Source organism: Agelaius phoeniceus, chromosome 24 (genome assembly GCF_051311805.1).
Source record: "Agelaius phoeniceus isolate bAgePho1 chromosome 24, bAgePho1.hap1, whole genome shotgun sequence".
Lineage (NCBI taxonomy): Eukaryota > Metazoa > Chordata > Aves > Passeriformes > Icteridae > Agelaius > Agelaius phoeniceus.
In genome coordinates, this window is record NC_135288.1 from 6,059,611 (window position 1) to 6,076,595 (window position 16,985).

The window sequence follows — 16,985 nt, forward strand, 5'->3', positions numbered from 1 at the left end:
GTCAGATTCCTCATTTTGCAATCAGCTTAGAAACAAGTTATAGAGCAAAAGCAAATTTTGTTATTTAGGAGGAAGAAACTCTGGATGTTTTTCTTCTTTTTTCAAATGTAAGGCCAAACAAAGGAGTGCAAACAAGGGGCAGACACAGACTGTGACATAACACACTTCACTCCTCCATGGGAGACACTCGGGTCAAGTGTGCGTGGCACAGGAGAGATGGGCACTGATCAAAGGGAGACACTGCTCCAAGCTGAAGAGAACTATCAGCCTTTTATGATTTTTGCATGCAGAAAGGTAAGTTTAATGTGGTTGCTGAACTGGAAAGATTATTTTAAACGAGAACAGAACAGACTTTGTTATTCTGTTTGCAGTGGTTGTTATGCCGATGACTTCACTACCCCACAGCTGCAGTGGATTCTGGGGGTGCTGCCAAGAGCTGCTTTGCCTTTTCCACAAGTGGCTCAGCTTGGCCCATAAATCATCCTCAAGCATAAGAAAGTCCTTTGGCAAGCAAAATCCCTTTCCTTCAACACTGTGAAGGAATAAAATTCCTACAGTCCCAGCGTGGCTTGCAAAAAAATTGGTAACTACTGGTTTAACTGGTGCACTGGGGATACCAGCTTGAAGGGCTGCCAGTACAAACACCTCTCACAGAAGGTTCTGGACCTTGTGCTGCATCATGACCAGAAACAATAAAAGAAACATCCCACCCCTGTTTCCATTCCTTTTTGTGTCTTTTTGCAGTTCTGCACTCTCCACCTTTCCCCATTCCCACCCAGCCTGGCTCCCAGAAGGGTGGCAGAACCACACTGCAGTCATTAATAATTGCTCATATTTGCATTCGTTTCATCCTTTCACTTCACCGTGATTTCTGTGGGCAAACAAGTGTTGATCCAGGTGTGTCTGGAGAATCTGGGCTGGCAATATCCTGGGAGCCCAGTGACAGGAAGGACCTCGTTTGCCAATGTGTTCTGAAAATCAGTCCCCTCAAGGCACCTTCAGCTGGGAACTCAGAGGCTCCTTCTCCAGCTGATACTGAACCCTGAGCACTGTGATTGAAATGATTTACCTGAAAAGCACCTCCAGAATTGTCCAAATGCCCTTCTCAGGCCTCTCCACCCAAGAGCTCTCCCTGATGAGGAGGAAGTTCCAGCCTCAGTCCATGCAGAGCCTGCTGACCCCATGGGAGCAGGGCAGATCATTGTGCAGCCCCTGCCAGCCTGTCTGGCATCACCCCCCTGCCCTGCCAGGCCTGGAGGGCTCAGCACAGCATTCCCTGGCACTGGGGAGCCTGGGGCAGCTTTCCATGCACAGCAGATGAAGGAGGATGACCTGGGAGGGGTGTGGGGGTGTGTGTGTGCAACCCCCAGGACAAAATTAGCCCGTGCCAGTGCCAAATTCCAGCTCCATGGGATTTGCAGCAGATTCTCTGGGCACAGCTTCAGGCTTCCCCAGGGCTGCCTCCTGCCCAGCCAGGGCACGGGGCCTCCCCTCAGACCCAGTGAGGAAAGGGCATTCCTGAGCCCTTCTCTAGAAAACACAGCACAATGCACTGGAAAAGATTTGCTTTTGCTCTGGGAGATGCTGCCTGTGCAGAATTAGTGACAGCATGGGAAAGGCATTTGGCAAGGGGCTGCTGATCCCAGCCCGAGCCACTGGGGACAGGAGCTGTGTGGGGAGGGGACTCAGCCTGCAGGGTGGGGAGGAAGGGGGGCTTGGAATGAAAAAGGCAACAGGTGGCAAGACTCAGCAGGGAACCCATCCCTCCCCCGTCCGTCCGTCCGTCCGTCCGTCCTGAACATTCTGTCCAGGCAGGAACGGGACAGGCCCCAGGCTGGGCCCAGAGCAGCGTCCCAGGCACCCCCAGCTCTGGGAATGGGGACAGGGACAGCCCTGGAAAGGCTGGGGGAGATGTTCCAGCAGAATGATCTCGTTTGCATTTTTAAAGGAATTCTCTCAATCCTTCTCCACTGTCCCCTCTCTTCTGCCTTCAGGTCAGGGCTGACCCCCAGGACCAGGAAATGCTGCTCCAGTTCCATGCCCAGGAGCCTGTGCTGAGCTGGAAACACGGGGTGCAGCAGGGAACAAGCAGCACAGGAGGGAGGGGTGTACACAGGGAAAACGGGGCTGTGCTCCCCAGAGGATGGACAGGGGCAGACAGGAGGTGCTGAGGTTTTTCTGCCCTGAAATCTTCTCCACCCTGGGCACTCCTGGGAACCCAGAGCTGGAGCAGCACCCCAGGGGACTCAGTGGTTTGGGAGCTGCTGTGCTCACTCCTCCAATCCCTGTCCCACCTGATTCCATGGATCATTACAGGTTTAAGGCAGATTTGCCTCTTGGAAGATGCTTTAAAAAACCCACCTTGGATTTGGGTTTCACTTGAACAATGTAAAAATGCACCAATTCCAGTAGTTTCTACTACAGGAAGAGACTCAGAGGTGGAACAAGGCAGACACTGAGCACCAGATCTGCTCTCCATGTGACTCAGCCATTACATCCCACTGCAGGACAGATTCCAGGCACCAAATACCCCACTCTGACACTTCAGCCCAGCCACAGCAGCCAACAAACCTTGGGACTGCTTCAAATGGGGATGATTTGATTTCATTTTTTCCTCTGTGCCAAATAATGAAACACACACCAAGTTGCAAAAGAAATACTGAAAATCCAATCGAGCTTTTTTGCCATCTTCATAAACGATTTATGAAACACTCAAACAAAAACTCGAGAAGACTGAAATAAATATTTCCTTATTGCCTATTCATTTTTATTTCCATTGGAGGCAATTTAATAATCTGCTGTCAAATGGGCTTTGTGCTGGACACAGCCACTTGTTAATAAGCATTTTCTCCAATCCACAGATGGAAGAAACTGCAGGATACAAAGTGGGCCCAGAAATGCTTACGTGAAACATTTACTTAAGTTTTGGGTCTGTTGGTTTCTGAAGCAAAATTCAGGGGAAAAATAGATACAGAAAGATTTATACAGTCACTAAAAAAAGCTTTCAGAGGTGCATTCCAAAGGGAAATTTGGGCCTGTGAACTTTGCCAGCCATTTTAAGGCAAACCGAAATGAGGCGGCTCAGCTTGGCCTGCAGCCAGCCAGGGCCACATTTGACATGTCAGATCAAATTTTCTACTTCAATTAAATATTACAGTAACAAACCATGAGACCAGTGGAAAGAATTTTTGACCCTCTCCTTCTCAGGAAGACAAACCTTCCCTGGAGCCCTGCACCAGGAGCAGAACCAGCAGCTGCAGGTCAGGCACCTCAACAGCACCGTTTGCTACAAAGGCAATGGAAAATGAGCCCAGGAAAAACTCTTCTATCTGAAGATGTGGGAGTGCTCACAGGTATGATTCTTGGTGCCCTAGTGTCTACCAAAATACATTTCCTGAATAATTCACTTTTTTCCCCTGCTGTATCCCAGTGTCACACATCTGGACTGAGCAAAGGCTTTTGCTCCCTCCTCACCCTTTGCTACTCTGCCCCAAACCCACAACATGTGGTATTGAAAACTGGGCTGCTTTTGCCTTGTTAAGAATGAAAACATCAACAAATGGAAAACACTTAGGAGGCCTCCATACCTGTGAATTTTTAGCTGGGAAATGTCCCTTCAAAAATCAGCCCATGCTCCAAATCCTCACCTACCCTCTGCAGATAAAATCTCCCCAACCTGGGTGTGAGTTGGGCAATAAATCCCAAATCCTGGTTAAAGACAGAGATGTGGTAAAGCAGGGCAGTGGCACAGGTTTGTCTGAGCCAGGTGTGACTGCACTTTGTGCTGCTTCCACTGAGGAATCCATCCCTTGGCCTCATCCCCTCCTTCAGAACAGGGATGGGAAATGTGGGCCCAGCCCAGCAGGAATCCTGGCACATCGTGTGGCATCTTTAGAAATAAAAGATTTCATGTCCCCAGAGCTACTGAGCAATCCCAACCCAGAGAAATCTGCATTCTTGAAGAAATTAATTGGCAAAATACTGCAAGGCTGCAGAATTCCATTTTGTATCCTTAAGGCAGGTGTAAATCAGAAACAATTCTGCTGGAAAAGCAGGGATGAGCAGAGAAAACACAACCTGGGCTGTAAATGTGCAGGGTCCTGTCAGGCCCCGCTCGTTGTCACCCGGGAGCTCCCTCAGTCACACCCAGGCCGGGTGGAGCTTCCTGTCCCTGCTGGGCACGGAGGCTCAGCCGCGTTCTCAGCAGGGCTGCAACCACCGGGGCTGGGCTGCTGAACCCAGAGAGAGCCGGGAGGCTCTGCTGGGCTGAAACCACAGCACAGCAGCACTGGGCCAACAGGGAGCACCCTGTGCCCCCAGGGAGCACCAACCTCTGGATTTTGTGGTGCTCTGGACTCCAGAAAATATCTGAGCAAGCAGTGTCTGAGCCCTGTTCCTGCTGCACAAAGGGCACGGTGAGAAATGCAAGTGGAAGTGAGAATTTCCAGGGTCTGTTCTAGGTGGCTTTCCTGGGTCACTTGTGTGAGCACGGAGCAGTCACACCCAGCGAGCAGCAGACAGAAAATGGGTAACACCACTGACCCATTTTGAAAGGGTGCCATGACATTTATCTCCTGCTTCTACTTGGAACAGAAGGATGCAGAGTTTTATTTTAAGCCCAGTGAAGCGCTGGCTCGGAGTGGCCACTCCTCCCAGGACACATTTTTCAGGCTCCTGCTGGCACAGGGATTAAGAAGTTCCCCAGTTGTGTAAATGGCATTTCAGAAGGAATGTACCTTGAGCAGTGACAAGGATTCAAATCTGCTTCTGGAGGTTACCGAGACCACAATTCCCACACCTGGGAGCTGAACCTGGAATTTTCCACGTGCTGCTCTCACAAATCACAGGCCTGAGTCTCCAGAAGAACAGACTGAACCACAGGACGAGGGACAGGGCTCTGACAGCTGCTTTCAAATTCCCAGTTAAAATCAAATTTTAAAATGCCCAGTGGAGGCTCCTGCCCTGTGGGAAAAGGGCCCTTGATCCACATCCTTTAAGCCTCCAGGAGCACGTTGCCCATGGCCAGAACACTTCTTGCCAAAGCCTCTTTGTGACGTGGTCCAGAAGTGATTAATGAGGTATTAGAGGTCTTTGTAGGGACTGCACTTTCACGTGGATTAGAGGAATAAATATATTCAGGTACAGATTGAAAGCTGGGGAGGGTTGTCTCCATAATAAAAAAAGCTAAAAATAAAGCTGTGCCACGGAGCTGTAAGAAGATTTACTGCTTGTCTACTGGAGATATTTAAAAGAGAAAAAACCTACCACACTGCAGTGTCAGTTCCAGGGAGCGTATGGAGCATTTGTTTTATTTTTCTTTCTTTTTTTTTTTTTTTTACAATTTTGGTTTCATTGGGCAGGAATCCAGACTTTCCATCTTCCCTTTTTTTTTTTTCTTTTTGCTGCTATGGTGGAAGCACAAGGACTCCTTTTCCCCTGTCATTTTGGGATGTGTGATTATGGGAAGTATTTGCTTTCTATTCCTGCCTTCCCAGCACACCCTGGCTGCCAGGGTGTCCCCCAGGGGTGACCTGGGGGGAATCTCCACCACCCAAAACTGCCAGGCACAGCCAGGGAAGGAGCTGGGCAAAAATCCCTCCTGCACTGCCCTCTCTCCCTGGCCCTGGGGGTGTTGTGGCCTCCCTGGCTGTGCACAGGGCAGGTTTGCCATGCAAACACCTTCCCAGCTGGGCTGGAAGAACTGGATGGAAGAGGAGATGGTTTGGTCATGTTGGCAGCATTGGGAAGTTCGCCTAAAAAAACCTGGGAACGGAGTTTTTCTCACACCTGTGCAAAAATCTTTAATTTCTATGGAAACATCTCCAGAATTTACAACAGCAGAAGTGAAAAGGGACTGGGCTGTTTTATTTCAGACAGTTTAAAGCAAAGTCCTGCAAGTACCCTTTGATGAATTCATTTTGTAAAGGCAAATTTAAATTATTTTCTAGAACACTCTACATAGCCCCTGGCATAAGTCATCATCCATTTTCAAAGCTTCCTGGCTAGCATAAAAGAAAGAAAAAAAAAAACAAAAACCTTTTCTCTCCTGTCTCAACATTTCTTTCCTTTTATTCCTTTAGCACAAAAATTAGGCCAGATGACATCTGCTGATTGCACTTTTCCTTGGGAGCAAACACAAGGCATTTCTAGCAAGCTGTGCTCCAGCAAAGCCAGCAAGCACCTCCCAGGCACACCCAGAGCCACCAACTTCAGTCTCAGATGCAGGGAGAAAAGGCAAATCTTCCCTAATTCTCACCCACTGGTGAAGCTGCTGGCATTCTTTGGGCCACTGCAATTTAGGAACTTTTTTTCCTAAGTTCCATGAACTTGGACATGTTGAAGATTCTACCTGGGAACCTGCATTGATAAAAAATGCTCAGCCAGCTCACCTGGCTGTCTAACCCCTGATCTCTACAATGATGCTTTTAATTTATTGTTCTCCTGCTACATCCATCACATGGAATTACTCTTGGATATAAATATGGAGCTATAACTCTTCAAATCTTCTATAAATAATGACTTCTTAATAGCCATTCTCTAGGTCTCAAAATTCTGTGAACCTTTAGTAGTTGCTCACAAAATCACCATTTCCCATCCAGAGTGGTTTTGATTCCTGCAGAAATCCCCCTGCCATGGGCAGAGCACAAACCCATTGTGGGTGATGCCCTCAGCCCAGATGGGAACACTGAAATAAGGCAGGAAAAAAAGGAAAAGCCAGGTGAGAATGTGGCTACCTCAGTGTTAATAAAGCCCTCCAATGAAGCACCCCTGATTTGTTGATTTTTCTGGTAAAAACCCCTCTGCAAAGAGCTGATAATTTGTTACATGATGCCCTTGCCTTTTGCCCCTTGGCTAATGCACCTGGAAGCCTTTGCCACTGGCTAAGAGGCTGTTTTGCCTTTCCAGTGGAAACTAAAAGTTACAGCTTGAAAATAATTCCCTGCCCTGTGGTTTGAATCAAAACAAAGCAGCTCCAGTGCCCCTTCCCCTGGCCAGGGCTGGAGGCCAGGGCAGCCAGAGGGGCTGAGCACAGGGCATGGCCCCTTTTCCTCTGGCTGCTTTTCTTGGCAGCAGCTCCTGGGAACTCTGGGATGCCCTGTCAGGAGCAGGGGAAGGAGAGTGACCAAGGGAGGGGAACGTGGCCAGGGATCTGTGTCCCAGAAAACACTTCTGGCACTGGGGAAGAACCAAGTGATGCCACCAGGTTCAGCAAGGAAAAGCAGAATTTCCTCTGGGCCCAGTTTGTGGGGTCACAGTTCTGGGAATGAAAAAGCCCTTTGTGAATAGAATTTTCTCCTGACATTTTCTCTGCCATGCAGGCAGGCTCTGTTGCTGTAACTGACTCAGGTTCCAGCTCCATCTGCTCCTGGATTGTGGAGTCAAGTCCACTCTGCCAGCCAGAACCTCAGTTTGGTCTCCAGTGTTACATAAACGGACCCATACTCCCCTTGTGACTTCCCCCAATTCCAGCACAGTTTAGGAAGCCAAGAGAGGACAGGGAGAGCTCTAAAACTGATAAAACTGATGGGCTTTTGATGCTCTTTTGTCAAACTCCTCTGTGGTACCTGGGCATGGAGCTGCCAAGCTGATTTGGGTGTCCCCAATCCCCTGCAGAGCTCCCTGGGGCACAGAATGTGTCCCTGAAGAGCCACCAGCACCCAACCTTCTTAATTCTGGAAGGAGAAGCACAGAGCACAGAGAAAGCCAAGGCAGGAGCCAGCCTCGAACAATCCTCCCAGTCCAGCTGAAGAATTCCCTGTCAGCCCTGCCCCTCCCAGCCCCACAGTGTGTGACACTGCACCCTGTCACCTGAGCTGGGACAGGAGCCTGAGGACAGCCCCAGGAATGAGCCAGAGGCTGAAGAGCCAGTGGAGCACAGCAAGCACAGCCCCCACTGTCTGCCCACACTCACCTGCATTCTGTACAGGATGCTCTCCATCCCACTGCAGGAAAATGCACTTTAGCAGCACATCTGGGTCGTTTTTTGGTCACACAGAATAAAAACTGTACAAAACAACTGGGATCCTCAGGCTGCACAAAGGCAGCACTGCCCTACATTAATTTTTCACTGAATTTCATTTACTTGAGATGACCACAGGGAAAGCTTCAGAGCATTCTGTGTGGAATGACAGGACACAGAGCCAGGCTCTGCTCTGGAGCCCAGGCACAATGAGGTGTAGGGAAACACCTGCAGTTACCTCCACCACCTTCACAAAGTCACTGTAACAGCACCACAGAATCTGAATTTTCTGCTCCACCCAGCACCCAGTGCAGTTTTTAAACCCAAAACTGCTTTACATAAATATCAGTGAAAGTCAATACATTGGCCATGGATTAAAAGTTACAAATCCTATTAAGGTTACAAGGCAGTGCCATGGAAAGCCCCCAGTCCCAGTGGGGAAAAAAACAAACCAGAGCAAGGCCTCAGATATCTAAAACCTCACACCCTGAGTCCTTCCATCAGAAGATGACTGAAGAAGAGGAGCAACCATACAGTTATAGATATTTTAGGTAATTAAGGTAACTTTTTTAACGTTATAAGTATTTTAGCCAATGGCAAATTGAATATCCTCCAAAGGAACTCAGTTTTCAGTAAAGCACTGCAAGAACACTCTGAGCAACTTCTCCACACAGAAGAGAGAGAAAACTTCAATTCTTTGCTTACAAAATGTTTTGAAAGCTGCAGACAGGCAGATGCCTCCCCAAGCACCAGACAAGCTCAGGGCTCTGCAGTTCTAGGAAAGGCACAAGGAGCTCATCCCCTTTAAGTAACATTTATTACCCCTGAACCTCCCAGAGCTCCCAGGATAAAGGCAGACAACCAATTACAGACTTAGACTTCCAAAGCTTATTTTGCTGCCTTTAGAAATAAGCATCACATGCTCTTTCCACCAGACATGGAGTTAAGGGGGTTAGGGCTGGTGTAAGAGGGGAGGAAGGAGGAGGAGGAGGAGGAGGAGGATGAATGAAGGAGAGGAGAGAGCCCTTGAGTTTGCTCTTTCTGCCAAAGCAGCTCTGCTGTGCCAGGAAAGGTTTGCTTTGGAGGAACCTTCCATGTTCCAGTGAGTGATTTGTCTAATCAGAATTAATTTTAGCCACAACACTGGGGTGGTGCACTCACGAAAGGATTTTTATCCTTCAGAAGGTTTGGTCACCTTGAGAAAAGAGAAACACTTCCAAGAGTTACCAAAAAATTAAAATAACTGACCAGCATCACCAGGTGGGATTGCTGGGGTGTCCTGTGCAGGGCCAGCAGTTGGACTTGGATGATTTTTTTGGGTCCCTTTGAGCTCAGGATATTCTGTATATTAGGATATTATCCCCTACACTGGGATGTTCAACGTGAACACCATCACTGCAGAAGATGCCTTTAGCAAATTGGCTTGTCCAATAAACAGAATTTTGACAAAAAGCCCACCTGTTTCTCTCCTTTTTCCCAACATAAACTCATCCTTTGACTACAGATAAGAGGAAATGCCCCATGTGTGTGAATATGGAGAGAGAAAAACACAACATTTCCAAAAACCTACTTTGTGTAACATCAGATGAGGCAGCAAAAGAGAATTTGAAGGGAAAAACGGAAGGGGAATAGGATGGGCAGGAGGGGGAAATCTGGGACACTCCAAGAAGGCTTTCAGTTCTTGTATAACATGATAGATTTGAGGCCTTTAGGGGAGAACTGGCTGAGCAATATTGGGAGCAGCGTGACTGCACAGCCACATGGGCTGTGTCTGCTACAACTCTATTAATAGGAGAGCATGGAGGGAGCTTTCACTGTGCACACTCCACATCCACCAACAAAACCCCTCCTTTCCCTCCCCACTGCATCCCCCCTCATGGCTACAGTGACAATGTGGGGCTCAGAATGCCCCCAGTGCCACCCCAAAGCAAACCCTTCCACTGAGAGCCCCCCAAGGCACTGCCTGGCCCCAGCTCATCCTCACCAAGCACTCAGAAAGCTCTTTTTGCCTCTATTCAGAATTAACAGGCTTTAAACACAGATTTTTTAGTGCTGAACTGCAGAATTGAGGCCTGGGTTGGTGGATGTACAAGTCCTGTTTGTGGTGCCCCAGCAATAAACAGGGCCCCTCACCACTTGGCTCTCACTTCTCACTTTGCTGTTACAATGCAAGTTCTATTCCACACCCCCCTTCTGTGGGTGGAATGGGCCTGACCCCTATAAAGATGGTCAAATAAATATCTGGTGACCTCACAAGTATGAAAATAAGCTTATTTGAAAGAAAAAGTATATCTTCAGGGGGTTTGGCAGTAACTTTCAATTATTTTTAATTGCTTGGAAAATTAAAGTAAGAAAATAGTGTGGTATAAATGTTGGGGCACATTATTAAGCAGTTTTCATAATATCTTAGCCATAAGCTTAACAGACAAAAAGGGGTTTTTTAAGCCTAGGTCATCTGTTCAATATGAATGGCCTGTCTGTTCCCAGCCTTCCTCAAGGGGTAACTGAACTGAAATATTCCATGATAGAAACCAGATTCAGTTTGACCTGGTAGGCAACGAGAACTCCCCAGAACCTTCAAGCTTTGGGTTTAATTCCAAAGCACCACAGAGCCTGCAGCCCATGACCAGGAGCACAAAGAAAGGGGTGAGGGAAGTCTGGAGCTCTAAATGCCAATGTCCCTTCCCACTCTTGCCTCTGCTCAAACCATGGGGTGAACCTTTTTTCTTATTATTGCCAACACAACCAACTTCCAAAGTGCACAGTAAGCAAGATTCCCAAAATATCAACCCAAGGCCTTTCTTTCTGTGTTTCTGCTCGTGGAATTCTGCTGTCACAACACTGACACTGCCCCAGACCCAGCATGGGGACCAACACACAGCTGAATTCCAGGCCTCATATTTGATTTTCTTGTGTCTGATACTGGGAAGCCTCAAACCCACTTGTGCTGAACTTTTCTAAGGCAGCCTCCAATGCAGTGACTGACACACACAAGGCTTTGAGAAGTACTGGAGGTTAAAACCATGGTGAGCAGCTGAGCCCAGAGGAATCCAGACCTTCCAGACAGCAGAGGTTTGTGCTGTTCCATCCCCTGGGCAGAGCAGAACTGTGATGGGTTTTGGCCACAGGGTGATATAAATTGGCAGGAAAGCCTGACCTGAAAGTCTTAGGTCAAGGAAAAGCCTGACTCAGCCCCTGAGTGCACGAGAGCAAACGCTGTCACATCAGGGGAGCTGCACAGTGCCACTGCTCTGGGACACTAAAGGTTCACAGGCTCTGCATTTCAGGGCTGTTGTCATACATCCAGCACACAAGGAATGATGAATAAATAACAAATCAGGGAAGGAGGTGCTGTGTATCCATCTAGAACAGGGACAGGAAATCTGTCTGATGCCAGGAGCTCAAGTGAGGGTGGATCATGCACAGAAGGGACTCAATAACCATAGGCTGAGTTTGCAGGAAATTGTGGTAAAATGGGTGAAGGGCTCAGGTCTGTGGGGTGACAACAGAAATGTCAGAGGTCTGCAGTCAGACACAAAGTGCCTTGCTCCTGGGAGCAAGGAGAGAACTCCCAGCCATTTTCCAGAGGACAGATTTGGCACAAGGTCCTGTGCTGCAGGACACTGGGTACTCCTGGGCCACTCCTTCTGTGTGTGCACCACCTATTTCAGAGCAGGCTGCACAGAGAGACAGGGATGGACACCAGGAAGATGTCTGTGTGGAAAAATGCCCTGACATTTTCCCAAAAGGACCAGCAAAACATCCATGCCAGTGTCACTCATCATGCCAGCACAATCAGTCACATCCCAGTGAAGAATCCAACAACAATGCAGTCCTGGGAGAGGGGTAATCCCAAGGTTTGCTTTGATCTCTGGAGTTCCCCATAAGGATAATTTAACCATTCTTACACTGCCACAGCTTTACTTGCTTTAAAAGATGTCTAAAGAAGCACAAAACTCCAAGAATAAAGTGCTGTAAGGATTTCACATAGCTGCAAATCACCATGCACTGAGGGGTCTCCTTCACAGAAACACCAAAGGAAAAAGGTGCACAAGTCAAGCATGAAAGAAAAATCTGAAATTAGACTGATCCCCTGGTTCACTTGTGCAACCCAACAGAAAAGGAGAGCCTGGACAGACAAATGAATGGATCAGATGTTACTGTTAGATCAGGAGAGAGAGGTTCCAGCTAAAGCTTTGTATTTAATTATTCACTGCCTGCTCTCCCATGACACTGTGCCAACAACCCCTAAACCTTTACCTGCCTCACACTACAGATCTCCCTGTCCCATTTTTCTGAGATTGAGTATTTAAAAAACCCCAAGCAGGTTAACTTGAAGGTTTAACAGAATATACCTGTGCCAGGTGAAGCCTGAGGGCTGCATGGAGAGAGCAGTGAAGGATCTCACTGGTCCCTTTCCCAGGGGGACAAAGGGTGACCTGAAAATCCCTTCTCCCTCCATGCATGGCAGGAGGAGGTGAGGAACCCCAGAGACCAAGGAGAAGGGGACAAGGTGGGTTTGATGGGAGATGACTCCAGCCAGGGTGGATTTTTGTCTGCCAAGGAAAACCCCACAAGCTGCAGGTACAAACCCAGTGGCTGTGGAGTGCATTTACCCTGAAGCACAGGGAAGCTGACATTTCACCTAAACACAAGTGAGGCTGAGAAAATCAAAGCTCACCTCAAGGAGAGTTTGGCCAGCCACTAAAGGAAACAAAACCTATCACCTTTAGGTAGATATAAACCTAATTTAAGTGGTGCAACAGCCAAAAGCTTCAAAGGCCTCAAACACATTAAGGCAAAAATCCTTTGCAACCACCAAAGCTGTTCATACACACGGCTTGAGAATTATTGTCCAAGAAATTCAGGCAGGTTCCTCCAACCAGGAGAAGAAAACTTCTGCTTAGGAGGGAAAAGAACTGAACCAGGCTGCAAACTGAACTCTCTCTGACAAAAATCACAATCCTGCTCTCAACAAGGCCAAGTTCAGGCAACTTCCCTAAGAAACAGCCTGAGCTGTACAGCAACAACTGCACATGGAACAGGGAGTGGGGCTGAAGCAGCAAATCTGAGGGGAAGGGAGAGAACAAGCACTGAAACACCAAACAGAACCCCAACCCTTCACTAGGGAGGACAGATGAATTCTGTGGCAGGGGAGGTGATCATTGCCACTGCTGCTCTGCTGGGCTGGGAGGAAGGAGCTGCAGGGAGGCAGGCAGATAATGCTGGGCTCAGCTGTTCAGGGCAGCAGCTGCCCCCAAATCCTCATGGCAGGGAAGGAGCCAGGAGGTCACGGGAGTCACGATGATTTGGAATGAACAGGGCAAACAATAGGTTGGGGCCCTCTGTCTTCTTGCCTTTCTCATGGCTTTTGTGAGCTGCTGCCTGCCCAGAATAGCTGGCTGCACTCAGGGCAGCTCAGGGGCTGGGTCTGGACAGGCCCTTTCTCCCCTGCAGCTCCACAGTTTAAAAGGAAAAGTGACACCTCCATCCCCCCCATTTGTGTGCCTGGCTCCCCAGCACTGAGCAGGGAGGCAGGGGGAGGTTTCAGCTTTAGCAAGGGGTAGTAAAAAACTCAAAACAGACCCAGTCCCATGAAATTTATTTAGTCTGACCCCTCTCCTCAGCTGAATTTCTCTCCCAGGACAAAGCTAATGCCATGCTGCAGCACACTGGGACAAATCTGTCAGAATCCCAGATTTTCCTGGGCCAGGAATGCTGCTCCAGAGGGGAGTGGAGCCACTGCTGTTTGATACAGAGCTTGTAGCACCCAGGGGGCTAAAACAGGGTCTGTTAACAGGTCACAAAGTGAAAAAAATGGCCAAAGAATTGGTTTGCCAAGATTTTGGCCACCATAGTAGATAAAACATGGTTCTTGTCCTGCCTCTCACTGCAGCCCTGCCTGACCTTGGGCAAGGCATTGAACCCTGATCCACAGGGCTGCTGTGCCCCAGGAATGCTGCAAACCTGATCCCATTGCAGAAGAGCTTTAAAATGGCAATTCTTACACAATGGTGGAGTCTGACTGGTCTGGCTTAGTAGAGCTGCAGTGAGAGTGTAAACAAGGACTCCAGTGCTTCCTTGGAATGTCAGAGACTGACTTTTCTTACAGAATTTTTCTCACCAAGGCTCCCATATCCTGACTGCTACTTCGTGTGAGTTTGGAGAGAAACGGGTCTTGATTTTCACTCCAGGATGAAACTGTTGTAGTCCTGCTGGCTCAAAAGATCAGGTGAAACATAAAACATTTAATTTAACATTAGCAGGCAATGTTAGACATTCCTTGCCTGTACCAGTAGGGATGGACACAGAGCCTGCTGAAAGCTGCACTGTGAGTAATAATAGGGTAAATCTGAGATCAGAGAAAACACATTTCTTGTTTTAAGTGGTGTTTCCCCGCTTTTTTTCTGCACACAACTTTGATATTGATCCACAGGCTAAGGATTGTTGTAGGGTGCCACCGGAATTGTTTAATGGGATACTTCTTGTGTTATAATCTTGGTAAAGAGACCCACATGTGGATTTGAATAACATCTTGAAAGGAGATTGAGAGTAATAAGGTGGCAGACAGATTGAAAGAAGATTAAAACTCATTTGATCCCCAACTCCCAAGCAAAGCACAGTAACTCCTCCCTGCCCTCCATCCTACCCACACCTGATCCCAGCACTGCTAAGAGGCACAAGGCACAAGAATAAAAACCCAACCAAGTCCAGGTTTCCCTTCTGGGCCAGGTTTGATGTGTTTGCACAGGAGATGAAGGCACAGGGGATCCCCAGGAGCAGGCTGGAGCACCCTGCTGGAAGCAGTGCCAGAGATTCACCATGCCACAGACTCTTGGTGAGACCTAAAACTCCCATTTTTTTTTTTCCCAAATGGTATTTGGCTTGGTTTTCTGAACTGCTGCTGCTCTCAGGTTCAACAGGAGACATGTTTCTCTAAGCTGATTTCTCTGTGGCTGAGGATTTAATCAGATCAAAGTAGTGATTAAAACATGGACTATAACCACAAGCCTTAAAGGGAGAGCTCCAACACTGAGCTCCAACTGAGCTCTCCCCCTTAAAAACCCAAGAAGCAGCAATATCTATCTCTGGCAAATGTATGCTTTTAAAAAATCCTGGATTTCTGCTCCTTCTGGGTCACCTTTCTCTCGATAGGGTGCGAAGCTCCTGGCAAGTAGCAAGAGATGAAGAAATGCAAATGAATTAAGGGCTGCAGTTAATGTGAATGCATTAACACCACCAAGACACCCTGGAAGGTGGATTTGCTGACACTCCCTTCACTCTAACACATCCACTGTAAACTTCCAGCACAGCTCCCTCAGACCCTGTCAGTGCTCCTGACATTCTTTCCTACAGTTTTCCACTTGCTGCTTTGTAGGTCTGTGGTTCCTTTCATCCATCCAAAGACAGCACGATAGCATGTTGGGAGTGGTGAGAAATAGGATTATAAAAAATGTAAATGGAGCAGCAGCTCCACAGCTCTACACAGAGTAAACCAGAGCAACCCAAACATTAAGGCCAAAAACGCCTTTTTAGTGACAATTAGTTCAGAAATGAGGCCTAATTTTACATCATGACCTGCATGAAGAGCCAAGGAGCTGTGCCATCAGATCCAGGAGCCCCATCCCAGCTCCCTCCTGCACAACAAAAACAGGCCAAGTGACTCACTCAGCAGCTGAGCACGAAGGCTGCTGGCTCCTGGCTCCTGCTCCTGTTCCCCACCAGGCTGGATGGGAATTGTTCCCAAAGGTGCAGCACAAGAAGCTGAGCCCTGTGGTAGCTCTGCCCCAGGATATTCTGAATTGCTGGAGAAGTGCACGTTCCATTGGGAGTCACTGTTTATTTGTCACACCAACCTGGCAGCTCAGCCCTCTGCTCACTTCCATCACTGTGACACCTTGGAGATACCAGCTCCTTGGTATGTGGGATAGCATCTTCTTCCAAGCTATTCTTGACACTCTACTCCTACTCCTCTTCTATGTGTTTAACCATTTTAAAGCTGATTTGGGTCATGACTAATAGAATTAGATCCTAAAGTCATGTGCTGTCAGCAGCAGACATTGTAGAGCCAGCAGGACCCACGTGGAATGCAAGTTGAGGCAGCTTCAGATGGCTGGGAAGGCAGTCACAGTTGGTGCTTCTTTCTTCTTTTTAAATAGAATTAAAGCTGGACAAAAATCCCACCAAAACCCCCAAAACTCAACTTTACTCCATTTGAAGCCAATTTCTTTAGTTTGCATATCAGTCTACACCCAAAACAAGGGGAGATGGAGTTGTCCTCAAGCACTGCTGGGAGTGAGGACATAGAACAAATAAATGCCAACAGCCCAAAGCAGACACATGTGCTTTAATCTAGGGCCACAGACCAGGGGTTTGTGCAAAAATCACTGGTTCTACCTACTTTAATGCCCTTCTCATGGATATTTCCAATAACTCTTCATTGTTTTCCCAGAAAAAATATTAAAATCCTTTGTGATATGTGGAGAATGATCTGCCCATCAGCTTTAGGGCAGGACTGAGAGTTACACAGGCCTGGAGGTCAGCAGCACTGGGTTTTATTCCAGGCTCTGCCACTGACATTATTTAAATGGCTTTAGGTAAATAAAATGTAAACATTAAAATGTAAAAAGCATCCCAGTTTCTAAAGGAGTTTGGTATTTTCTAGCAGAAGGTACTACAGAAACAAGACAAATCCCAAAGAACCTCCTTTTCCTAATTCTTTAATAGGGTTAAACACCATTCATTCCAGCTGGGAAACAATTCATGGTGCAGCTCATGAGTTTTGTCTGGTACATGGTGAACATTCAGTTTTCAGACCTTTGACTGCAATTTGCCAATAGCTGCAGAGAACTGTTGCAGGATCCAGTTGTGGAAACTCCCAACAACTCAAAAGGGCTCAGGTCATCTTTCTAAACAAAAGCATGGAGTTCAACAGAAAAGAAGGTTTAAGTTAGTCCATGATAAAATCCTCCAAAACTGGACACTCCACAAGAGCTGCTCTTTTTTTGCCCTTTTTCCTGACACT

The 16,985-nt window shown here is 47.7% G+C and overlaps 1 protein-coding gene across 2 annotated transcripts in view; it reads right to left on the reverse strand.

The window, feature by feature from the left end:
• The window catches only part of SKI (SKI proto-oncogene), a 103,329-nt gene that overhangs the window by 11,818 nt on the left and 74,526 nt on the right, over nt 1–16,985 (reverse strand). The window lies entirely within an intron of this gene.